We start from the raw sequence: 27,444 nt of genomic DNA, 5'->3' as shown, positions 1-27,444 counted from the left end.
CTCTCTCTCTCTCTTCTCTCTCTCTCTCTCTCTCTCTCTCTCTCTCTCTCTCTCTCTCTCTCTCTCTCTCTCTCCCTCTCTCTCTCTCTCTCTCTCTCTCTCCTCTCTCTCTCTCTCTCCTCCCTCTCCCTCTCACCTCTCCCTCTCCCTCTCCCTCCCTCCCTCCCTCCCCCTCCCTCCCTCTCCCTCTCTCTCTCTCTCTCAATTTAAGGGCTTTATTGGCATGGAAACATATGTTAACATTGCCAACCAGTTTCTTTATTAATGCACTTTTTAGGGAATGTTCCTTTGCACAGAACCCTCAACACATCTGACATCTGTTTGACATTCATGCTTGTCCATTTCTTTGGCATCAATCATTAGCTTGCTAAGAGCATCATAGGTGTTAGGCCTGTGAGGACAGTCTACTAGAGTCTCTGCTGAAATTCTTTAATGCAAAGCTGAACATCTGTATCTCAAAAGGACATAAACTGCATTAAAACAGAGTGTGTCTGCAAAATACTGCTCAAGAAACATTGATATTCAAAAACACTCCCTTTGAACTCAAAGGATATAGAAACAGGACAATGTTGGCCTAATCGTGTTCGCTCTTTGAAGTAAGACATCACTATTAGGTGAAAAAAGGTAAATGTGCTCCCATGGAAAATAAAAGCTTTTCATAATTTGTAAAGGCTGGAGCTCGAGATATCAGAAAGAAGGCGGTAGTATGACACGTGGTTGATATTAATGTTTTTAGGCTGGCTGTAGGTTTAATGAAAACACAGTGTTTGCAGCAACTAGTTAAAATGGCAAGGATAACATCAGTGGTAATATTAACCACATTAAAGGAGTCCTCTGTTGCACCAGATGCAGATAGATTTAATGAGGGAAAAACAAGAGGGAGCTGGGGATTATGAAGAGGTATTAAACAAAACAGTCCTCAATCCTTTACTTAACACACACACACTGAGACCTGCTCTGTCTGGTTGGTGTCCACCTGTCCGTCCAACACCACCATGACTACTTTTCCCATCCATACCATGGTAGACATATTCTAAGCTAAGAACAAACAGTGTAACATTGTTTACCGGATACATAATCAAGTACCTAAGGTTGTTACATCCACGGTTCACCTCCTCTCATATGCTCAGGCAGGCAATCAGCCAGGGGACTTAATTGGCAGAGAGAAAGTAACACCCACTTACAGCACCATAGTCTAACCTTGTTATTAAAACTAAGTAAGCCTATTTGAAATTCCTTTCCATGGTAAAACAGGGCCAAAATAATCAAGGGAGCATGATCACACTTAATTGATTCAGTGTACTTTTAAGACGCACTACAGGGTGCTGTGGTGACCTATTTCAGACGGCTCTTCAGTGGAACGAAATATCCCCAGTAAGGGAGTAATGCACAAGCAGTATTCTAATTACTGTTGGATCCGCCGCTGTACAACCGGAGGTGAAGTGCTTTTGAACTAACTGCACAATCGCCAACACCACATTATACTGAGGCCTTTTTTTGTGTGCAATTTTGCAATTTCCATATGAATCCCTCTCAGTGCAGTGTTGAAATGTAAAATACTGTAATACAATGTAATGCAATGTTTAAATCTCAAAGGGCTTTTCATTTATAAACTTCTCTGGTAGAAAAGGTTTACAATTTGAATAAAAAATTATGCTTTTAGCTTTGACATTAGAGGAACTAAGCAGATCTTATAGGTCCTTGAAATTTGGTCAAATAAGAGTATACTATTTTCTGTAGCTGCCCCTGAACAACGGTAGGGCTTTTCCCAATCAAGACTGGATTCTGCTTTATCAACCACCAATAATCTTGCAATTCACTATTTGTATTTATTAAGGATCCCCATTAGCTGTTTCCAAGGCAGCAACTACTCTTCCTGGGGTCCAGCAACATTAAGGCAGTTATATACAATTTAATATACAGTATTACATGACATTACATTTCATAACACTTTACCCAATACATTTAGTGTGTTCGCTCAGACCACTACTCCACTATCACATATTTACAATACAACATCCATGTGTACGTGCGTGTAGAGTGTGTGTCTTATCATATGTATGTGTGTCTGTGCCTGTGTGTCTCTTCACAGTCCCCGTTGTTCCTTAAGGTGTATTTTTATCCGTTAAAAAAAAATCTGATTCTACTGCTTGCATCAGTTACCTGATGTGGAATAGAGTTCCATGTAGCCATGGCTCTAAGTAGTACTGTGCACCTCCCATAGTCTGTTCTTGACTTGGGGATTGTGAAGAGACCTTTGGTGGCATGTCTTGTGGGGTGTGCATGGGTGTCTGAGCTGTGTGCTAGTAGTTTAAACAGACACCTTGGTGCATTCAGCGTGTCAACACTTCTTACAAAAACAAGTAATGATGAAGTCAATCTCTCCTCCACTTTGAGCCAAAGGAGTATTTACATGCATATTATTAATGTTAGCTCTCCGTGTACATTTAAGGGCCAGCCGTGCTGCCCTGTTCTGAGCCAATTGTAATTTTCTGAGGTCCCTCTTTGTGGCACCTGACCACATGACTGAACAGTAGTCCGGGTGCGACAAAACTAGAGCCTGTAGGACCTGCCTTGTTGATAGTGTTGTTAAAAAGGCAGAGCAGCGCTTTATTATGGACAGACTTCTACCCATCTTAGCTACTGTTTTATCAACATGTTTTGAGCATGACAGTTTACAATCCAGGATTACTCCAAACAGTTTAGTCACCTCAACTTGCTCAATTTCCACATTATATATTACAAGATTTAGTTGAGGTTTAGGGTTTAGTGAATGATTTGTCACAAATACAATGCTTTTAGTTTTATGAAATATTTCATGTTCTGTTAGACAGGTACAGTTGAAGTCGGAAGTTTACATACACTTAGGTTGGAGTCATTAAAACTTGTTTGTCAACCACTCCACAAATTTCTTGTTAACAAACCATAGTTTTGGCAAGTCGGTTAGGACATCTACTTTGTGCATGACACAAGGAATTTTTCCAACAATTGTTTACAGACAGATTATTTCACTTATAATTCACTGTATCACAATTCCAGTGGGTCAGAAGTTTATACACTAAGTTGACTGTGCCTTTAAACAGCTTGGAAAATTCCAGAAAATGATGTCATGGCTTTAGAAGCCTCTGATAGGCTAATTGACATAATTTTAGTCAATTGGTGGTGTACCTGTGGATGTATTTCAAGGCCTACCTTCAAACTCAGTGCCTCTTTGGTAGACATCATGGGAAAATCTAAATAAATCAGCCAAGATCTCAGAAAAAAAGCCGAAGAACACCATCCCAACCGTGAAGCACGGGGGTGGCAGCATCATGCTGTGGGGGTGCTTTGCTGCAGGAGGGACTGGTGCACTTCACAAAATAGATGGCATCATGAGGAAGGAAAATCATGTGGATATAGTGAAGCAACATCTCAAGACATCAGTCAGGAAGTTAAAGCTTGGTCGCAAATTAGTCTTCCAAATGGACAATGACCCCAAGCATACTTCCAAAGTTGTGGCAAAATGGCTTAAGGACAACAAAGTCAAGGTATTGGAGTGGCCATCACAAAGCCCTGACCTCAATCCAATAGAAAATTTGTGGGCAGAACTGGAAAAGCATGTGTGAGCAAGGAGGCCTACAAACCTGACTCTGTTACACCAGCTCTGTCAGGAGGAATGGGCCAAAATTCACCCAACTTATTGTGGGAAGCTTGTGGAAGGCTACTTGAAATGTTTGACCCAAGTTAAACAATTTAAAGGCAATGCTACCAAATACTAATTGAGTGTATGTAAACTTCTGACCCACTGGGAATGTGATGAAAGAAATAAAAGCTGAAATAAATAATTCTCTATACTATTATTCTGACATTTCACATTCTTAAAATAAAGTGGTGATCCTAACTGACCTAAGACAGGCAATTCTTACTAGAATTAAATGTCAGGAAGTTTAAATGTATTTGGCTAAGGTGTATGTAAACTTCCAACTTCAACTGTAACTCTTTATCCACAATATAGCAGGGGGTGTAAAGCCATAACACATACGTTTTTCCATCAGCAGACTATGATCGATGTCAAAAGCCACACTGAAGTCTAACAAAACAGCTCCCACAATCTTTTTATCATTAATTTCTCTCAGCCAATCATCAGTCATTTGTGTAAGCGCCATGCTTGTTCAATGTCCTTCCCTATAAGTGTGCTGAAAGTCTGTTGTCAATTTGTTTACAGTAAAATAGCATTGTATCTGGTCAAGCACAATTTTTCCCAAAAGTCTATGAAGGGTTGGTAACAGGCTGATTGGTCGGCTATTTGAGCCAGTTAAGGGGGCTTTACTATTCTTGGGTAGCGGAATTCCTTTTGCTTCCCTCTAGGCCTGAGGGCACACACTTTCTAGTAGGCTTAGATTGAAGATATGGCAAATAGAATATACGCAGGTATGAATAACATTATTAGTACATATTAGTACAGTATGTCTCACAATGTGAAAGAAAGACATACAACGTGTAAGCTAACCGTTTAAAGTCCCACAAAACCTTAATGCAACTCGACTTAGTCCTGACCCTTATGGTAAGTAGTCTTGCTCTCTGATGGCCACCTAGGGCTTCTGAAAACCCAAAGGAATCAGAGTAGAACCTGGACTGACTGTGGCTGGTCCTGCTATCTAGGCAGAGCTCTAATGTTTTTCCCACTGAGTATGTATAAGGAGGAAGGGATCTTCAGTCATACCACCCTACTCTTCCTATTAAGATCAAAATCTTGGATTGGGCCCTGGGGTGTCAACAAAAGGAGATGCAGTAAATGATATGCAAATTGAAAAAAACCCACTACAAATCAACTTGCCAGCCCCGCATTTCCGACACATCTTAAAAGGAAATTCCTATATTTAGGGTGTAATTCAGAGTTACGACTAGCTCTGTGTCAGTGAAAGACGTTTTTTGGAGAATCTAGTACACAGCATCTAACTATAGAGAACTCCTTGGTATAATGATAACACATAACATATTACAATCATTATTGAATAATTCACTACAAGGGGTTGAATAATTAACTGCAAAGGGTTAAATAATAACATTGACTGTTCACATTACAGTATATCTCTATGCTCTCAATCCAGCTTTTCAGGGAGAAGACTTGATAACATAATTGTTACACTTAATTTAGCATACCACAGTGAACAGATAATTGATACACTTACCATGACACTATTAGTCCTTTCAAACACTAGCCCTGGTCTGCACTGACTGAGGATGATGGGCACCTGTCTAGTTCTCAGAGTCCGGTTCCATGCCAGATTTATAGCTGTACTCTCTATATAGAGCAGTTTTCCTACAGTATCTACTTTGGCTCAAGCTTGCTGTTAGGGGAGTCTTAGTCAGGGTCTATTGTTCAATATTCTGTGACAATGAAACTTTATAGAAAAAAATATTCTTTAATTAGTATTTCCACAAACGTACATTGTCATTGACTTTTAATTTATTGATGCAACATCTGTACCATTTGTCATGATTTTGAAAGACAAATATTTCTTCTAACATCAGTCTCTTGTGTGAACCAGATTTTAAAAAACTAGCCCGAAGAGGAATGAACGACACCATAACTAATCCCTACATTACTGGAGCCTATCTGCTTAAATTGAGAGGTGTGTGGGGGAGGTGTCAATGTACAAGTAACTGCTGATGTAACACATGGTAGCATAACTGTATTCATGAGAAAACCTTGATTGTGGAGTTTATGTTAATCTAAATATACACATACCTGTACATGGGGAGCATCATTAGTCATTCTTAAAAACTAATAGACATTTGCTTTGGTCTCTTGTTGTACATCACTGGTACTTGTAATACATGGTGCATATGGAGGAAATGTTCTTTCAGTGTGTGTCTGGCTAGTGCTCTTTGACTCTTACCGGTTGACAGGGGTTGTAGCTCAGTTCTGACTGAAGAGTGGCCCTCTTGACAGGGCCCCAGTCGAGTAGTCTTCCTCAGGGATTGACTCCACCGTTGACAGTAATTTGTAGTACTCATCCTCTCTGTCTAGCACTTTGATTTGGCTGTGATGTTCAAGACAGGAAGAGTACGAGAGGGAAAATGTTAGACTGCTCTTTTAAAACATTTCAAACAGAAAATGTAGTCAGTTTAATCCCTTTAATAAAAGCAATGATATCTAACATAGATAAGGCAGTGAGGAGTTAAGCCTCTTCTATAGCACATTGACTTGGTAGCCTATAAACCTGGCTTTCAATTACAAATAGTCAAACTGTCAACAATTAAAATTAACATGCTGACAAAGCCTTAATATGTCGCCCTCTCTAATGACTCAAAGGAGCTCGTAAAAATCTTTGTTATTTTCAGCGCTCCATTTACATGATAGGAAAACAAAATCAATTTCTGGATTCTCCTATTACACAAAGGGCCTGCTCTGTTTAGAGTTGCTGTAAGTAGGAAAGCAGTTATTTACCCAAGTTTTCTCGGCTTCCTCTTGCTCCCCTGGTAATCCAGATTTCTCTGTGGAAAGGGCCAAGAGCACACAGTCAAAAGATGAGCAGAGAGTCATACATTTTTAATTCAAAGTGATTTTGTGTTGAATGAGAGCAGATGCTGATAGTATCAGAAGTCACAGCATATTTTTTTTGTTGATCAAAGGGCTCAAGTGAGCCTGATGAAGCATGCATCTTGCTCAGCTTTGATAAACTACATCAATTATTCACCATGAAGGCAGACATCCTGACATGAAAGCAACAGATAAAGAGCATAAGCACATGTTCAAGACAAGAGGCAGAGATGTGTGGGGGTGGAGCTTGAGGGTCTGGCACAGGTAGATTTAATTGTATTATCATCTGGAACCAAAGTCAGACAAAGGGCTTTATCACCACTTTGAACTCACATTTAGCTGGTTGTAATAGAGACAGTCTTCAGGGCTGTTCAGCAGTTTGTGCTGCTGGCCCCGCCGGCGAGGGGTTCGCTGCTGCAGCTTGAGCACTGGACCTGCAACAGAGACAAATCACTGAGACACAGCACAGAGACATGGCACCCAATGGGATCCTCTCACAACAACAACAACAACAAAATCCCACACTGATACACAGTGCTGTAACAGCCCCAATGGATAACCACAGCCACAATGGATAACCACTACACAATGAGATGCATTCAGATTGCACTGGAACAAAATAAAATGAGGTAATAAACCTCACAACAAATCATGAAGGCACAAAAACCATAAAAGTTGAGACAGGGTGAAAAGAAAATATTCCCACAGTTATGTCAATTGAGTTTATTCCCCTCTATGGGACCCAAGAGGAAAACCAAGCTCTCAGCGCTAACTGTGGCAATATGGCACCAGCAGATCAATGACTCAAACTCAGATCCACTTCTTAGAGCAGATGTAGCATTGCCAATTTCATGTTGTTTTCTTTTCATGTTCAAAGCCACATGATTGTAACTATTCATTATTCATAAATACCATAGATGGTGATATAACATGGTAGGCTTTTGCAATAGATAATGAGCAGGCTTACATGATCACCTGATTAATCAAACATAAGACAATTTAGATCATAGTAGACCTTTTCTACAACTGTACATCCAAGTTTCAAGATTGATCAGTTACAAAAATGTGTTTTAAAACTCAGACACCTTTACAACGAAGCATCTATTTTTTATGCCAGATAGCGTTTCATCTTCTACCCTTCATTTTGGGTGAGACAGGACATTCCTTCATCATCTCCTATTACTTCAGCTTCCCAACCTTGACTTAAGCTGCATTTACTTTTTCCAGCTTAACACTACTTTGTACTCACTTTGAACAGACCTCATCACATCTCAATCCTATACATCAAAGCTCAATAGTTTTTTCCTGTGCTCCTTCTGCTTTCTTGATGTTATTCAAACCAGCGTAGATTTACTAAATTCACACAACTTCGAAAATGCCCATGGAGATGCTGTCATTCCTATATGTCTGCACTTCTAATGTGGATCTTTTATTTATCAGGAGCAGTCAGAAAGATTTATTGTCCAAGTGTCAGGGCACACTTTCTTTCCAATGCTACTGCTTCAAGGTATAGAAATAGGCTGGCTAGAACCACCATTATCATTGAAAACAAAACCCTATGCTATTTTTGTCATAAACTCTTAGTTTTATATTTCTAATTAGAATTACATTAGCAATTGTCAAAAGGAAATCCACAAAATACCCGTAGGTCACTGATCTCTTCATGGTTTGATTCTGAATGTGTAGTAGGTCTACTAGTCAACCTCCTTTGCAAATACAACATACAGTGTATCATAGGAAAATGTCATCCTGTCAAATTTTTGGAAAAAGATGAGCTTCAACCACTTGATGCTTATGTCAATACATCACAGTCAATGTGAAAAGATGTGTCACAAGGTTGATGCTTATGTCAATGCATTGCATTCAATGGGAAAAGATGAGTGTCAACCAATTGATGCTTATGTCAATACATTGCATTCAATGGGAAAACATGAGTTTCACAGGGTCGACGCTTATGTCAATACATTGCATTCAATGGGAAAATATGACTGTCACAGGGTTGATGCTTATGTCAATACATTTCCAGTTAATGGGAAAATGGGAAAAGATGAAGAAAAAAAATGCCTTTTGTGAACTAACACCCGCCTTACTATCTTACATCTCCCGAGTGGCGCAGTGGTCTAAGGCACTGCATCGCAGTGCTAGCTGTGCCACTAGAGATCCTGGTTTGAATCCAGGCTCTGTCGTAGCAGGCCGTGACCGGGAGACCCATGGGGCGGCGCACAATTGGCCCAGCGTCGTCCAGGGTAGGGGAGGGAATGGCCGGCAGGGATGTACCTCAGTTGGTAGATCATGGTGTTTGCAACGCCAGGGTTGTGGGTTCGATTCCCACGGGGGGCCAGTATGAAAAAATATATATATAATGTATGCACTCACTAACTGTAAGTCGCTCTGGATAAGAGCGTCTGCTAAATGACTAAAATGTAAATGTTACTAGCTCTGACTTTGCTGATAGCTACTTTATTGAGGAAAAATGTACTTACTATGACTGTGATATGTGGTTCAAATACCCACGTTAACAAGGTGAAATATCTGTTGATGTGCTCTTGAGCAAGGCACTTAACCCTAATTTGTTCTAGGGGTGCTGTACTGCTATGGCTGGCCCTGTAAAACAACACATTTCACTGCACCTATCAGGTGTATGTGACAATAAAACAATGTATTTTTATTTTATTTTATTCTCTCTCGCTCTCCCCTCCCTCCTCCTCTCTCTCTCCCTCCTTCCTTCACCTCTCCCTCTCTCTCCCTCCCTCACCCTCATCTCAATTCAATTTCAATTCAATTTAAGGGCTTTATTGGCATGGGAAACATATGTTAGATAATAAACAAAAGTGAAATATACAATAAAAATGAACAGTAAACATTACACTCACAAAAGTTCCAAAATAATAAAGACATTTCAAATGTCATATTATGTGCAAATAGTTAAAGTACAAAAGGGAAAATAAATAAAACATACATATGGTTTGTATTTACAATGGTGTTCTCTCCCTCTCTCACCTCCCTCCCCTTATCACTCCCCCTCCCTCCTCTCTCCCCCTCCCTCCTTCACCCTCTTCCTTTCTCTCTCTTCCTTTCTCTCTCCCCTCTCTCCCCCTCTCTCACTCTGCCCACTCTCTCTCCCTCCCCCCATTTTCTCTCCCTTCATCTTTCCCTCCCTCCCCTTCTTCTCATCTCTCTTTCCCTCTCCTTCCTCTCTCCCACCTCCACAGACAAGATATCGATGCATAAATATGTGACAAGGGCACTGACACAAGTCAACACATTGCATTCAAGGCAAAAAGGTTGGTGATACAGCTACAATGGGTAAATTGGTGAAAGACAGAGACAGGCAGGCAGGCAGGCAGGCAGACATGCAAACAGAAAGACACACAGACAGACAGACAGTTTCAAGTCTTTTATTAAAATGTTTTACCAATATCCTCTTCAGAATTAATTCTCACAAGGCTCTTAGTTTCTAGAACTGCAAGACCATTGTGTCCAATTGAGGTCAAAACTGCTTTTGGGTCGATTGACTTCAAATTTCATATGCTGGGTCATGATGGACCCCATGTCACAAATATATCAAATTTGGGAAGATTCAACCTCTATAACTCTTCGAACAGCCCATATGACCCCCAATTACGTCACTTCCTGTAATTGCAGGAAGCTGAAATTCAATGTACGGCCTCATGGGGACACTCTTTAACAATGCCCTGAGTTTCAGGCTCTTTACGTTAACAATTGACCATTCTACAGAGGATTCGTTTTTGTGTAACTGCAGGAAGAGAATGAGGAACCATGCTGAGAATGAATTAAGCCATTTCCTGTTACCACAGTAATGCCACAGTAAGCTAAACCTCAACACAGGGCATCCCTATAAGTTCCCGATGGGTTGTGTGGAAGGGCGGTTAGCTAGCTCAATTGCAGTCCACAGATGCGTTTTGGTTATGTGGGGGCTTGAGTCTTCCCAAATTATATATATTTGTAACCGGGGGGACCATCAAATGAAATTTGAAGTCAATTGACCCAAAAGCATTTTTTACCTCAATTGGACACAATGGTCTTGCAGTTCTATAAACTGTCTGTCTGTCTGTCTATCTTTCTGCCTTCGTCTGCCTGCCTGCCTGCCTGCCTGCCTGCCTGCCTGCCTGTCTGTCTGTCTGTCTGTCTGTCTGTCTGTCTGTCTGTCTGTCTGTCTGCGTCAATGTCCTGTCTGTGGAGGTGGGAGAGGAGGGAGATGAGAAAAGGGGGAGTGGAGGGAAAGAAGGAGGGAGAGAATGGAGGGGGGAGGAGGGGGGGAATAGTCTTGGCGTCGACGAAGATGGCGGCCTCGCGACTAGCTCTTAGGAAACTTTGCGGTATTTAGTTTTTATATGTATTATTTTTTACATTATTAGCTCAGAAAGTGTTTTGTATCATAACATACAGCCGGGAAAAACTACTGGATATCAGAGCGGCGGTAACTCACCAGCATTACGACCAGGAATACGACTTTCCCAAAGCAGATCCTTTGTTTGCTCTCCCCAGGGCAATTGAACTGATTCCAGCGGCTGACCCAAAACATCGCTGGCGGAGGAGAGGCACTCGGAGCGGCCTGCTGGTTCGACTTAGGAGGCGCACACACCACCCACCGCTTCCAAGTATACTACTCGCTAATGTTCAGTCTTTGGATAACAAAGTCGACGAGCTCAGGGCAAGGATTTCTTTCCAGAGAGACATCAGGGCCTGTAACATACTTTGTTTCACGGAAACATGGCTCTCTGTGGATATTCTGTCGAAATCGGTCCAGCCAGATGGGTTCTCAGTTCATGGACTTTATGCAAACTGGAAACCACATATCCTGAGGCTGCATTTATTGTAGCCGGAGATTTTAACAAAGCAAATTTGAGGACTAGGCTGCCGAAGTTCTATCAACATATCGACTGTTGTACTCGGGCTGCTAAAATCCTCGACCATTGCTATTCGAACTTCCGGGATGGTTATAAGGCCCTCCCCTGCCCTCCTTTCAGCAAATCTGACCATGACTACATTTTGCTCCTCCCTTCCTATAGGCAGAAACTCAAACAGGAAGTACCCGTGCTAAGGACTATTCAACGCTGGTCTGACCAATCGGAATCCACACTTCAAGATTGTTTTGATCACGCGGACTGGGATATGTTCCGGGTAGCTTGCAAAAATAATTTAGACGAATACACTGAAACGGGACTGAGTTTATCAGGAAGTGTATAGGAGATGTTGTGCCCACTGTGACTATTAAAACCTACCCTAACCAGAAACCATGGATAAATGGCAGCATTTGCGCAAAACTGAAAGCGCGAACCACCGCATTTAACCATGGCAAGGTGACTGGGAATATGGCAGAATACAAACAGTGTAGCTACTCACTCCGCAAGGCAATTAAACTGGCAAAACATCAGTATAGAGACAAAGTGGAGTCAATTCAACGGCTCAGACATGAGACGTATGTGGCAGGGTCTACAGACAATCACGGACTACAAAAGGAAAACCAGCCACGTCACCGACATCTCGCTTCCAGACAAGCTAAACACCTTCTTCGCCTGCTTTGAGGATAACACAGTGCCACCAACGCAGCCCACTACCAAGGACTGTGGGCTCTCCTTCTCTGTGGCCGACGTGAGTAAGACATTTAAGCATGTTAACCCCCCGCAAGGCTGCCGGCCCAGACGGCATCCCTAGCCGCGTCCTCAGAGCATGCGCAGACCAGCTGGCTGGTGTGTTTACGACATATTCAATCTCTCCCTATTCCAGTCTGCTGTCCCCACATGCTTCAAGATGGCCACCATTGTTCCTGTACCCAAGAAAGCAAAAGTAACTGAACTAAATGACTATCGCCCCATAGCACTCACCTCTGTCATCATGAAATGCTTTGAGAGACTAGTCAAGGATCATATCACCTCTACCTTACCTGTCACCCTAGACCCACTTCAATTTGCTTACCGCCCCAATAGATCCACAGACGATGCAATCGCCATCACACTGCACATTGCCCTATCCCATCTGGACAAGAGGAATACCTATGTAAGAATGCTGTTCATTGACTATAGCTCAGCATTCAACACCATAGTACCCTCCAAGCACATCATAAAGCTCGAGGCCCTGGGTCTGAACCCCGCCCTGTGCAACTGGGTCCTGATCCTCAACACTGGGGCCCCATAAGGGTGTGTGCAGAGCCCCCTCCTGTACTCCCTGTTCACCCATGACTGCGTGGCCACACACGCCTCCAACTCAATCATCAAGTTTGCAGACGACACAACAGTAGTAGGCTTGATTACCAACAATGACGAGACAGCCTACAGGGAGGAGGTGAGGGCTCTGGGAGTGTGGTGCCAGGAAAATAACCTCTCACTCAACGTCAACAAAACAAAGGCGATGATCGTGGACTTCAGGAAACAGCAGAGGGTGCACCCCCCTATCCACATCGACAGGACTGCAGTGGAGAATGTGGAAAGCTTCAAGTTCCTTGGCGTACACATCACTGACAAACTGAAATGGTCCACCCACGCAGACAGTGTGGTGAAGAAGGCGCAACAGAGCCTCTTCAACCTCAGGAGGCTGAAGAAATTTGGCTTGGCACCTAAAACCCTCACAAACTTTTACAGATGCACAATTGAGAGCATCCTGTTGGGCTGTATCACTGCCTGGTACGGCAACTGCACCGCCCGCAACCGCAGGGCTCTCCAGAGGATGGTGCGGTCTGCCGAACGCATTACCGGGGGCACACTACCCGCCCTCCTGGACATCTACAGCACCAGATGTCACAGGAGGGCCAAAAAGATCATCAAGGACATCAACCACCCGAGCCACTGCCTGTTCACCCCGCTATCATCCAGAAGGCGATGTCAGTACAGGTGCATCTAAGCTGGGACCGAGATAATGAAAAATAGCTTCTATCTCAAGGCCATCAGACTGTTAAATAGCCATCACTAGCACATTAGAGGCTGCTGCTGCCTATTGAAATCACTGGCCACTTTAAGAAATGGAACACTAGTCACTTTAATAATGTTTACATATCTTGCACTACTCATCTCAAATGTATATACTGTATTCTATAATATTCTACTGTATCTTAGTCCATGCCGCTCTGTCATTGCTTGTCCATATAAGTATATATTCTTAAATTCCATTCCTTACTTAGATTTGTGTGCATTGGGTATATGTTGTGAAATTGTAAGATACTACTTGTTAGATATTACTGCACTGTCGGAGCTAGAAGCACAAGCATTTCGCTACACCGGCAATAACATCTGCTAAACACGTGTATGTGACAAATACAATTTGATTTGATTGATTTGGAAGACAGAAAGGGACAGGGTGAAGGAGAGAGGGGAGAGAGTCAACAGACATACAGAGCTGGGAGAGAGGAGGGAGAGAGGGCGAGAGAGATGAGGAGGGGGAGGGAGGGGAAGAAGGAGGGCGAGATAATGGAGGGGGGAGGGAGAGAAGGGGGAGAGGGTGGGAGGGATGGGGAGAGAGAGGGTGAAGGAGGGAGAGGAGCGAGAGGAGAGAGGGAGAGCGATAGAGAGAGGAGGGAGAAGGAGAGAGAAGGGCGAGAGGGGGATAGGGTGGAGGGGGTGAAAGAAGGGGGAGGGAGAGAAGCGGAGGTAGAGAGAGATGTCTTTCTTTTTTTTCTTTTTTTTGGGGGGGTAGATCAGCTTAATATTGCAGATAGATTGTAACTTCTATCAATGTAATTGTCTGCATCACTTCCAATCGCCCATGTTTTTTATATATATACTCCCCTTTATTACTTTTCAACCCCGCCATCCTTTCCCTACTTGGGGTAAATTAGTGAACAACAATGCCCAGGCCTCTACTTCAAGCCTATACTTACTATCTTCACCTTATGGACACAGTCAATTTTACAATAATTCTATTTTATTTGTTTTTTTTGTTTTTGCTCCTGAACTTCTTCTACTCTCAACCTCTCTGATCATTTTCATGATGTCCATCCGGTTTGCTTCTATATGCCATATCTTTCTAACTGTGCTCTTTCCCAAAAGCTCCCAACATACAACCGATATACTTATTATGGACACAGTATGCTTACATTATTAGTTATCTTGTTATTATTTGTTGTTATTTGTTATTAGTCCCATCCTTCAACTCCATTCAATACCTCCCATCTATCTCTTAACACCATCCATATAGGATTTCTATTTGCCATATATATTTCAACCGTACTGTGATGTTTTACAAAAGTTCTGAACCTTTCTATTCTCATTGCTTCTACAGATTGTGAATTAAAAATAAACATTTTTGCTAAAACTATTATTATATTATTGATCGATTGACTATGACTTTTCAGATCACCCAGTAATGCTATCTGCAAGGTTAGCTCCAGGTAAATATTGCAATCCTTTAGCCATTCCTGGACCTGTGTCCAAAAACAAGCTACAAACAGACAGAACCAAAACAAATGATCTAATGATTCTGTCTCTTCACAGCAAAATCTGCAGAGCTGGGAAGATTGTATCCCCCATATAAATAACATTCTATTGGTAGCAAGAATTGTATATAATAATTTTAATTGAAAGATTCTAATTTTTGAATCCGGTGTCGTTTTGCGTGTCAGTTCATAAACACTATGCCATGGGATCAGTACGTCAAAAGGCTGCAATTATTTGGTTGTAATTTTGGGTAGAGCCGACATTTCCATATGTTTTTGTTAGCTGCATGTGCGACATAACTCCACCAGTCCTACCGATGATATCATTTACAAAGATTATACCTTTTTTAAACATTCTGTCAAAAAATAACGTTTTTTTGTCAATTAGTATATTTGAATTTAACCACAATATTTGTTGCATTATTTGTTCTGTCGTTTCTGGAGGATTAAATTGGGAGAAGGAGAGAGAAGGGCGAGAGGGGGATAGGGTGGAGGGGGTGAAAGAAGGGGGAGGGAGAGAGAAGCGAAGGTAAAGAGAGATGATAAATTCAATCTGGCGTGGCAGAGTGTGCTCAGATTGCGTTCTGGGTGGTCGTAAACTCAGAGCGTTGTCAGATTGTCAGTTCGTAAATTTGAGCATTCAGAGCGCACACTGGCCGCTCTGGCCAAGGAGTAGGGTTGATCAGAACGTTCTGACCTCACAACAGCAGTCAAGCACCCAAGCTAACTGGCGTTGGCTAGCTTGCTAGCTACTTCCAGACAAAAATGAGGGAACAGCTCACTCTGACCATTTTACTCGCCCTAGCAGAGCTGGTTAGGCTGTTTTTATGTTATCCAGAGCACTGGTGACTGCAACTGTGCTGCTGGCAACAATTTAATCACGCTTTTTTGCCAACGTTTACTGACACCGGCCATATTCAACAGGTGTTGAACGTTCGTAAATTCGTCAGTTATTCTGCGCTCTGGCACACTCAGACGAGTGCTCTGAAATCTGAGTAGATAGCCAGAGCGAATTTACCAGCTACTTCTATCGACAGTTGTCGAAGTGACATCATGAACATTCTATTGAAATGGTTACTTGCATAGTGGAGTCTTTTGTTTAGACATGTAGCTAGCTACCTAGCTAGCTAAACAATGAACCATAATCCCAACTCATAACTTTACTACCCTGCATGATTCTGCAGGAAGCTAACCAACTAGGTTCAATTTTAGCTAGCTAGCTAACATTAGGCTATAACTAGCAATGCAAATGGCTCTGAGATACGAATAATATTACTACACAGATCATACACGTAACGTTAGCTAGCGAGCCAGCCAGCTAATGTTAGCTAGCTAGCTAACAGTACGCTTTAACTTGAAATGAAAACGACTTTCTGACTAAATTAGAAACGTGTAATATCTGAAAATGTAGCTAGCTAGACTATCTTACCTGTATACATGGATGGACGCTTCTCCCTCTCTGTCACGGATGCCTTGGTTGCCTTAGTTTGAAGATGTAATCCAGAGACAGTTGTTTTATACAACAGCCTTCTGAGTGTTCTTTTTTCGACTCTGTCTGCATATTTGCAATCAAACGCCAGAATTTTCTCAATTTCCTTTGCTATCATACTCTAATTCCACTCAAACTCGGTCCTCCCCAAAGTGGAGAGCAACACCTTTGCAGATCTACTATGTGATATCTTTCAAAAAAGATGCGTTAGAAAGGATTACCTACACATACTGACCAGCTCATGTTATAGACAGAAGTGTGCTACATGGCAGACCAATCCGAACTCATCTCTCAGAATGTCCAGCCCCCCCATTATCTCAGCCAATCATGGCTAGCGGGAAGGTCCCTGTCTTTTCCTGTGGCTAAACCAACTAGGCTCGTAATTTAACAATTTTATTCGTATTTACAGATGGCATACAAGTTTGTTCTTAAGGCACATGAAAGTTCACATGTTCCAGAAGGCATTTCTGCCAAAAAACGCATTTTGATAAATAAATAAAAGTACGTTCAAATGGCTCTCCTGTGAAGTAGTGACACGCGACATACGACTAGTTTCCTGAAATGAGTCACATATGCTCAATTGTTTGACGCTCATCTTTTCCCAATGGCACCGCAAAGCTTGCTGGGAGCATTGCCAATTGACATAAGCATCAATCGGTTGAAATCTAACTTTTTGAAAAAACGTGACAGGATGACGTTTTGAGGCTGATACTGGGCTGGCAAATAGCATTTTGCAATTTATCTAAACAACCATTAACTCACTGGTTGGAGCGTTGTGCTATCGGTGTGGGAATTGCGGCTTCAACCCCACAAAAATGGAGCATCTACATGAGAACGTTTGATAAAGATTAAACAAATCACCTATTCCAATAAAGCTTTGCACCTTAGGTTTTTACAAAAATATTGTATGTGGGACATTGTTCTGCTAATGATGTCTGAAATGAGTTTGATAAGCACATTTTAATTCCCTTGAAACTGAATCAAAGCACTCAATTAAGAACAATGAATCCTGACAGCCTTGAACAAAGTGTCATAATGTAATCATACTGCAGAATATTGTAACTACAGTACATAGCAGCATGAACAAAACATGTTAAGAAAATAAAAAACAGTAGTTATGCTCTAGATAGCTAGTTAGCTTGGTTGCTGACATGCAATCTTGATCGTTTACATTAATTTTCTAATCAAAATTCCACCCAAGTTCTGTTCAGTCAGATATTCCCCTTTCCTTTAAAACAAAGAAACGAAGGACATCATAGATGTTTATGGCAAAGGAATTATTTCTTTATAGCATTAGATGCCTGAATGGAGGAGATTTATGTTTGGGGTCTGAGGTGAGATGCTTTCTCTATTTACTTTAGACCCTCTATCCTGAGTGAACGGCTGTAACTTGTATACAGCTGGATCCCTGTGTGTCTGTGCAGTCCAGGAGTCAAAACTCACAGTTCCAACATCCCCATTTATCCAGCCTGACCTGCAGTGATTAAAGCATGTAGCAGATCAGAGGACGGGTCAGGCTTCCCATCTAAAGCATGTAGCAGATCAGAGGACGGGTCAGGCTTCCCATCTCCGCCTTTGTTTGGGAAATCACTGCCATTTGATCCAGGCCAGCCCCAGAGGAATGCTGTTCCTGCAGATACCTTACAGGCACTGAGGCTGCCAAACGGACTTCTGGTATGAGAGCATTTTGGAACCAGGTAGGTCTGGGAAGAGGTCAGAGAGTGGCTTACACCAGGCCTGCTAAATTATGGTGGGCACCGTCTGATGTTTGGGGTGGGGAGGATTAATGGTCAACAGAGAATACAGAAGCACTGCAATTCATACAATATTGATTTTCCCTATCAGAAAAAAAGTCCCAGCAGAGTTTGCTGTTCTTTGCAGCAGACTTACATATTGTACATCCTTGCATCTCCAGATAAAAAGGATGAGAATAATTTTTGAGATAGGTACTTCTTTCATTTTCAAAGAGGTTCAGATTATTCATAATACATCTCTACATATTATACCAGTTCTAAATCCCTTGAAAATCAGAATGCTCCTCAATACCAACATAAAGGAGCTGCTAAAAGGGATTTTAGCCGAATAAATTAAGAGACCTATCGATTTACTTCCTGACATGTTGGGATCACCTTACTTCTCCCAGACCACAGTTAACCACTTGGGCTTTGTTTATTCAGATGGAGGGAGCCGAAGCTCCAAAAGGCATGGATTATAAGGAAAAATCATCAGTGGAGTCCTTTGATGTCTAAATGAGGAATGTGCAGCCCAGACCCCTCTCTTTCCCCTGCAAACCCCCTCACACACACACACGAGCACACATGCACGCGCAAACACACAGACACACGCACACACACACACCGTTTATTGCTAACAGAAAGTCCCTGAATAGATAGCCAGCTCTAGTCAAACTTCAAGAGGAGTTCCAGAGCTTTTTAGGACTCCTGTCATTTATTACCAATGTCTTCATTTGGGACATCGTACTTAAATGGTAACCCATGTGCTTTGAATTATAAGGCACACTAGGAAAATCACAAGGTTCTCCAGATTATGCTCCAAAGGGCAGTTCCTGCATCTGTTTTTCACTAATGCAGGCAGAGGATGTTGTTACTTACAACCAATTTTTCACACTGAAATCAATCATTTTCCACTGACGGCAGATTTGGGGCTTGACTCCTGAAGATATCTTAATATGCTGGGAAAATCATTTGTCAATCATTTGTCAGACTTCTGAATGATGTATCAGTGCAGCCCTCCAGGTTAAGCAGTGAGTGCATGTTGGTATGTTGCACAGGGGAAGTCGCACAGTTATTGGGAAACCATCCCATAAAGTGATAAACCAAAGTAACTGAAATGTACTGTGTTGGGTAACACACATTCTTATAACCATTTCTAAAGGACAACAACTTTAACAATCTGGATATCGTACTTAAATGGTAACCCATGTGCTTTGAATTATAAAGGCACACCAGGAAAATCACAAGGTTCTCCAGATTATGCTCCAAAGGGCAGTTCCTGCATCTGTTTTTCACTAATGCAGGCAGAGGATGTTGTTACTTATAACCAATTTTTCACACTGAAATCAATCATTTCCCACTGACGGCAGATTTGGGGCTTGACTCCTGAAGATATCTTAATGTGCTGGGAAAATCATTTGTCAATCATTTGTCAGACTTCTGAATGATGTATCAGTGCAGCCCTCCAGGTTAAGCAGTGAGTGCATGTTGGTATGTCACACAGTCATTGGGAAACCATCCCATAAAGTGATAAACCAAAGTAACTGAAATGTACTGTGTTGGGTAACACACATTCTTATAACCATTTCTAAAGGACAACAACTTCAACAATCTGGATATCCTAAAAGTTCAGATTGCGAAAAAAAATTCAAAACAACCCGAGCCACTTATACGATACTAAAAGAAAAGTTAGAATATAATCTTATACCTTGCTATACTACAGGTATGTTTGAACAGATTGTTCTGTAGAAATTGTGATGAGTAGTTTGGAAGTACATCCTGTTAACTACTCTCACTGGCATTAAGAGGCTCATGCTAGGTAGTGGCAGACAGGAGGAGTCCTTCCTTCCATTAAATTGAGCCTTCCTATCCACTCCAAATCTCGGCTACGCGCCTGTAATTTGCCTAAAACTGAAGAAATGTGTTAGGCATCTGGTTCAGCCTCTATGATGTGTGGAGACAGACAGATAAATCAAAAGGCTAAGAGACTGTGAGAGGGAGGGAGAGCATTTGTCTAAGGAACACGGAGAGGGTGGATCATTTGTCTTGCAGATGTATGTTGATATGGTGGTGGTGGTGGTGGTGAGGGTAGGGGCTGGGCTGGGGGAGTACAGCTAGTGAGAGGACATGTGGTTAGTGGTGTCAGAGTGGTTGGTAATGAGGTAGTTGGATGGTAGGAAAGTGGGATGGATCAGTGAATGTGGGTTGTAGCACATTGCAGCCGGGTAATACCATGGCCTAATACCGGGTTCCCATTCATCACTTACAGTTGCAGCAAAGCTCAGGGTGCCAACCAGATCAATACACATTGACTAGTACACACTATATAGTTGAGGTACAGAACCATAAGTAATAGGAAACCTCAAAGGTACTGAATGTATTACTGCTGATGATATCTGGAAATGTGCATGTACACCCTGGCCCATCTACTGTTGCTATCCCCAATTCTGACTTGTGCTCTGATATCTGCTTCACTGATTTCTGCTCTCGTAAAAGCCTGGGCTTTCTGCACGTTAACACAAGAAGCGTATTACCTAAAATTGATCAATTGAAAGTGTGGGTTCACAGCTTCAATCCAGATCTGTTGGTCATTACTGAGACGTAAGAAAGAGTGTTTTGAACACTGATGTTAACCTTTCTGGTTATAATCTTTTTCGGCAAGACAGATCTTCTAAAGGTGGTGGAGAAGCAGTCTTTACCAAGGAACACCTTCAGTGCTCGGTTGTCTCCACCAAGTCTGTCCCCAAACAAATTGATTTGCTGGTTTTTTAGCATTAAACTTTCAAATAGCTCTTTGTTGACTGTTGCTGGGTGTTATCGTCCACCATCAGCACCGGCCTGTACCCTACCTGCCCTAAGCTCTCTCCTGGCCCCTTACACTAAGTCTGAATTTGTCCTGCTAGGTGACCTAAACTGGGACATGCTTAAACCACCTGACCAAGTCCTAAAGCAAAGGGACTCCCTATATCTTTCTCAGATTATTACCAATCCCACAAGGTATGACTCCAAACACCCAGAAAACGCTAGTCTCCTTGATGTTATCCTCACAAATAATCCTGATAGGTATCAGTCTGGTGTTTTCTGTAATGAACTTAGTGATCACTGTTTTACAGCCTGTGTTCGTAATGGCTGCTCAGTTAAACGACCTGTCCTGACTTGTCATAGATGCTTGCTAAAAAACTTGAATGAGCAAGCCTTCCTTCATGACCTGGCCTCTGTAAATTGGTATAGAATCAGCTTGATCCCCTCTGTCGAAGATGCTTGGACCTTCTTTTTTGATATTTTCAGTGGTATTGTTAACAAACACGCCCCCATAAAGAAAATGAGAATTAAAAACAGGTTCAGCCCCTGGTTCGACCGTGATCTGGCAGAGTTACTCCACCTCAAGAATTCCATTTGGCGAAAGGCTCGGCACACGCTTACTCAGGCTGACTGGCTCTCGTTCAGGCAAATGAGAAATAAGTGCACTCAGGCTATCCGGAAGGCTAAAGCTAGTTACTTTAAGGAGCAGTTCTCTCTCTGTGGGTCTAACCCCAAGAAGTTCTGGAAAACGGTTAAAGACCTGGAGAATAAACCCTCCTCCTCACAGCTGCCTATGTCCCTTAATGTTGATGATGTGGTTGTTTTTGACAAAGAGCACATGGCTGAGCTCTTTAATCACTACTTCATTAAATCAGGATTCCTATTTGACTCAGCCATGCCTCCTTGCCCGTCCAACATTTACTCATCTCAACCATCTTCTAATGTGACTAGCCCCGATGCGCCTCCCTCTTTTTCTCCTGCCCCGCTACAAAGTTTCTCCCTGCAGGTGGTCACGGAGTCCGAGGTGCTAAAGGAGCTCCTTAAACCTGACATGAAAAAAAAACATCTGGGTCAGATGGTTTAGACCCTTTCTTCTTTAAGGTTGCAGCCCCTATCATCGCCAAGCTTGTCCCTGACCTTTTTAACCTGTCTCTCCTCTCTCGGGAGGTTCCCATTGCTTGGAAGGCAGCCACGGTGCATCCTTTATTTAAAGGGGGAGATCAAGCTGATCCTAACTGTTATAGGCCAATTTCTATTTTACCCTGTTTATCAAAAGTGTTAGAAAAACTTGTCAATATTCAGCTGACTGGCTTTCTTGATGTCTATAGTATACTCTCTGGTATGCAATACAAGTTTCCGCTCAGGTTATGGATGTGTCACTGCAACCTTAAAGGTCCTAAATTATGTCACCATTGCCCTTGATTCTAAGCAATGTTGTGCTGCTATTTTTATTGACTTGCCAAAGCTTTTGATACAGTAGACCATTCCATCCTTGTCGGCCGGCTAAGGAGTATTGGTGTCTCTGAGGGGTCTTTGGCCTGGTTTGCTAACTACCTCTCTCAAAGAGTGCAGTGTATAAAGTCAGAACATCTGCTATCTCAGCCACTGCCTGTCACCAAGGGAGTACCCCAAGGATCCTAGGCCCCACGCTCTTCTCAATTTACATCAACAATATAGCTCAGGAAGTAGGAAGCTCTCTCATCCATTTATATGCAGATGATACAGTCTGGCCCCTCCCCGGATTTTGTGTTAAACGCTCTACAACAAAGCTTTCTTAGTGTCCAACAAGCTTTCTCTGCCCTTAACCTTGTTCTGAACACCTCCAAAACAAAGGTAATGTGGTTTGGTAAGAAGAATGCCCCTCTCCCCACTGGTGTGATCACTACCTCGGAGGGTTTAGAGCTTGAGGTAGTCACCTCATACAAGTACTTGGGAGTATGGCTAGACAGTACACTGTCCTTCTCTCAGCACATATCAAAGCAGCAGGCTAAGGTTAAATCTAGACTTGGTTTCCTCTATCTTAATCGTTCCTCTTTCACCCCAGCTGCCAAACTAACCCTGATTCAGATGACCATCCTACCCATGCTAGATTATGGAGATGTCATTTATAGATCGGCAGGTAAGGGTGCTCTCGAGCGGCTAGATGTTCTTTACCATTCGGCCATCAGATTTGCCACCAATGCTCCTTATAGGACATATCACTGCACTCTATACTCCTCTGTAAACTGGTCATCTCTGTATACCCGTCGCAAGTCCCAATGGTTGATGCTTATTTACAAAACCCTCTTAGGCCTCACTCCCCCCTATCTGAGATACCTACTGCAGCCCTCATCCTCCACACACAACACCCGTTCTGCCAGTCGCTTTCTGTTAAAGGTCCCCAAAGCACACACATCCCTGGGTCGCTCCTCTTTCCAGTTCGCTGCAGCTAGCGACTGGAACGAGCTGCAAAAAACACTCAAACTGGACAGTTTTATCTCCATCTCTTCATTCAAAGACTCAATCATGGACACTCTTACTGACAGTTGTGGCTGCGTCGCGTGATGTATTGCTGTGTCTACCTTCTTGCCCTTTGTGCTGTTGTCTGTGCCCAATAATGTTTGTACTATGTATTGTGCTGCTACCATGTTGTGCTGCTGCCATGTTGTGTTGCTACCATGTTGTTTTCATGTTGGGTTGCTACCTTGCTGTGTTGTCGTGTGTTGCTGCCATGCTATGTTGTTGTTTTAGGTCTCTCTTTATGTAGTCTTCTGTTGTCTCTCTTGTTGTGATGTGTGTTTGGTTCTACATTTATATAACTTATATGAAAGGTTAAATACAAATTTTAAAAAAGGTACTGAGCCTTCCTATTTTCTTTTCCATTTCCTACCCTACTCTTCAAAAGACCAGGTTAAGAGTCTTTCCAGACGCAGCGGTAAATGGTCTCTGTGTTGTGACTCCTCTTTATCACTGTCTCACTCCTGACATGTATGTTTACCAGAACTATAATCTTCAAAAAGCCTGTTAACATAAGTAGCTCAGCTTTCATAAACCATCAAGTCAGCCTATGACTGATCCTCAGCACCATCCTGTTTACCACACTGTGGAGCATAAACAGCACTCTGATCATATCGCATGTTGCTCGCAGAGCCTTTCGTCTGCGTGACTCATTTTGAAATATTATTCATATTGTATTCATATTCAGGCCGGTGAGACAGGTAGAGAGAAGTTATGTACTGTAAGTGTTCTGTTTACATGACTGCGCCTCACTGAACTTTCTCGGTGACAAAATGTAGCAAATCAAAGGTTGACACTTAAGACATGTGAGGAACGGCTGTGTCTGTGGAGTGCTTTAATTCCCTCCTTCCCTTCACAAAAGACAGTCCCTTAGCCCAGTGTTAAACATACACTGAAACAGACATCTTTTAAACTGGGAGTATTCTCCTCCTGTCTTGCTTTGTTTGTTTGTTTTGAATCACAAAGGGGGATGGCCTAGCCCACACAGCACAGCTGGGCTACGTCAAATTACTTACTGTAGAAGGGACTTAGCGTCCATCAAACTCAGAGAGAGGTTCCAGGTCGTGCCAAAGAGGTTTTGGCCAAATGCAAAGCGAATTTTAATTTCCTGGGCTAATTTTGAACTTTCTCTGTTGGTGTCCTGAAACACTCCAGGTTCACCTCAGCCCCAGAATATAAGCGATCACCAGGGGCATCAGCAGGATGAGACACAGGAAGAAGTCTGGTCTCCAAACATCTGGCAGGGCCAGGCTTCCATCACTCGCTCAACCTCAGGATAAAAAAGGCCTCAGATCTGCAGGGATCAAAGTGTGCCCTGGGTGCCTGAACCACCATGGCCTCCCTCAACATATTCAAATATGGTTTCCTGAAAGCAACTGGAGCCACAAGCAGACCTCAGAACATAAACGGGGAGGAAAGGGATAATGAATACCTGAAAGTCTGTGTGTTCTCTGCACACATCAGAAGTAAAGCATTAGGAAAGCCCATGGCTTATTGAAAAATTAAAAGTTTTTATCATTGTATTTAGCATTTTACCCAAAAACGGTTCCCCTGCTCTCAGGAGAGGGGAATTTCATGGACCTAGCTAGTTACAATGAATATTTTCCCAAACACTGTTCCCAATTTATAATGGCATTACCGCTTAATTATTTTTGCTATAAAGCAGGGAACTACTACTCCTTCCAGCATTTCCCTTCATATTCATATCACATGTCATGAATTCTTAAAAGCAGTCCCTCGTCAGCGGCAGTGATGCTTCAGAGCGGGGGTCACCTGTATCTGGCATTACCGAATTAGCCACTATCTAACCCAAACCCTGCTGTGGCGTACTGACACTAATCCCACGCTGGAGAGCCCTGTCTATGTTATATTATCATGTCTAATCCCCGTAATCTCCTGACCGCGCTGCTAAACGGTATTCCACCTCTGTCTCTTACCTCAGACTCCTAATAACATTAATGAAGGGCCGAGCCCCCATTACCCAGACAGGCTAGCGGTGGGCTGGGTGACGGCCGTAATCAGCAACTCCCTGCTCAGCCACCCACTCAGCCTCCCAGGCAGCATGAATTAATGGAATTCAGCGCCTTGGGCAAAAAGCAAACCAAACATATGTTCAACAAATCAGGGTTTGTGTTTTTTCTTGTCACCGTTACTATGTGGGTCTATTAGAGACATTGATGGGATCTTTAGTGAATGGCTTGGCGTGTAGGAGAATGAAGCTTTGAAGTGCTTGTGCTTCTAAAACCCCTGTGATGAGACATAGTTTATGATGAGCTGACCCAGCTTATTAAAATACCACAGAAATGATTACTCATAATACTCCATCCCTTTGTTGTCAACAAAAAATGGCAGGAAGGATTGGTAGGGATGAAAGGTTGAAAGGGGTTTTGTATTCAAAATGGCACTTTATCCATTAAAGCAGGATTTCTCCTGTCTCCTTTTGTAATTACCTGCACCTGTCAGCTGTGTGCTCGGGCTTACCTTGTTTACACTGTGTGTCTCGCAGACTGCCTGTCTCCCTGCAAGGCGTCACTACTGTGTCTTCTCTCCCTTTGTCTCTGCTGTCTTCTCTCACTTGTCTATCATGGTTGTCGGGGGAAACCTTTAAAGAAGAGGCATAAACACAGCCAGAAGAATACTGTAAATGGAAACAGAAAATACACAGACAGACAGACAGACAAGTAAAAGCAGGCCGCCTATTTATTATTGGTTCTTAGTCATGTCTTATTGTTTCTTAGTCAGTCACTGGATTCAAATTTTGTATTTACTGTTTTGACAGACACATTTACTAGAACCCATAAATGTGTTTTGCAATGTTAATCACATGCTAATGCAATCGCATAGGCCCCTCTATTACCCCTACCTTCCTGCAAATAGCAGCACACTGACTTAATTGTGAGGGTGAAAATAACAGCACACACAGACATCCTCTCATATTTTTTTTTTTTCTTTGAATAAAAGAGCTATAGGAAAGTATTAATCTGCTTAGCATTTCTAAGTACATCCTCCAAAGGATTTTGCTTTTTTAATCTTACATATGCTCAGCAGAGTTACTGGCAAAAACTGTACGTTTTCCTCATTTCATCCTTTCAACATCAAATGGTGAGCAGCAAAAATTGGATCAGACTTCAAAGACTGTGATGTGCTCCAAGTCTCGGAGTGGCTCTTCTATTTCACATATTGAATTCGAGCAGGATATCAAAGTGGTACCAAAGAACCTCAGGTCTTTACTAAAAAAGGGCTCTTACATCTGTAGAAAGAGGAGCGCAAAGACAAATCACCTCAGGGAACAGCAAGCATTTATTCTCAGCCGTGAATTTCCAGCCTTTTGATTCTTCCATTCCGTACCACCCTGTCTCTCCTCTGAGATGGAGTTTGGAGCAAGAGAAGTCTTTTGTCTCAAGGACTCAAAAAACTCTAACAAATAATCTATGTTCAAGGGGCTTTGTAGAAGTATAGTATTATGAATACATACCTGAAGCCAGAGCCACATGCTAAAAATATTAATTTATCTGATATAAACTTACCTTCTCTCTATGATCATTGAAAATGTGTCTGCCATCATATCTACAAAAGGTGAAAAAGAGAGTTTAGAGGACTCATCCTAAACCCCCTATCACAATAGATGTCATGTGGTACAGTATAATGATATTCAAAGTATTATGTAAGAATAACCATCCTTCATCTTGTCTCACTGTTACAATTTATCCAACTCTTTCATACGATATAGACACACTATTGAACACACAGGAGCAATAGAACAAGGATGGGGAATATTATTCAGGTTGGGCAGTATGATGCGATAGAAACCTTAGGAGATGGACACAAACATAGACAGTGTGCACTGAGGGATATAAAAGCCATAAGACTGCTGAACAATTAATAAAATGTCTACCCGGACTATTGACATTGACCCCCCGCCTGTTTTTATACTGCTGCTACTCGCTATTTATTATCTATGAATAGTCACTTTACCCCTACCTACATGCCCAAATTACCTCGACTAACC

The 27,444-nt window shown here is 42.3% G+C and overlaps 1 pseudogene across 1 annotated transcript in view; it reads right to left on the bottom strand.

The window, feature by feature from the left end:
* Nucleotides 1–5,902: 5,902 nt before the first annotated feature.
* Nucleotides 5,903–27,444, bottom strand: part of LOC311129327 (myosin-IIIb-like) — a 107,374-nt pseudogene continuing 85,832 nt past the window's right edge. Inside the window, exons 21-25 of the transcript in view lie at nt 26,963–27,002; nt 25,917–26,037; nt 6,860–6,960; nt 6,434–6,480; nt 5,903–6,026 (exon numbers count right to left, since the gene is read on the bottom strand). The product of the transcript in view is annotated as a myosin-IIIb-like (transcript). The remainder of the gene's footprint in view (nt 6,027–6,433; nt 6,481–6,859; nt 6,961–25,916; nt 26,038–26,962; nt 27,003–27,444) is intronic.

This window comes from Coregonus lavaretus (assembly GCF_964263955.1).
Source record: "Coregonus lavaretus genome assembly, chromosome: 5".
Taxonomy (NCBI): Eukaryota; Metazoa; Chordata; class Actinopteri; order Salmoniformes; family Salmonidae; genus Coregonus; species Coregonus lavaretus.
This window is presented reverse-complemented; position numbering and strand designations above follow the sequence as displayed.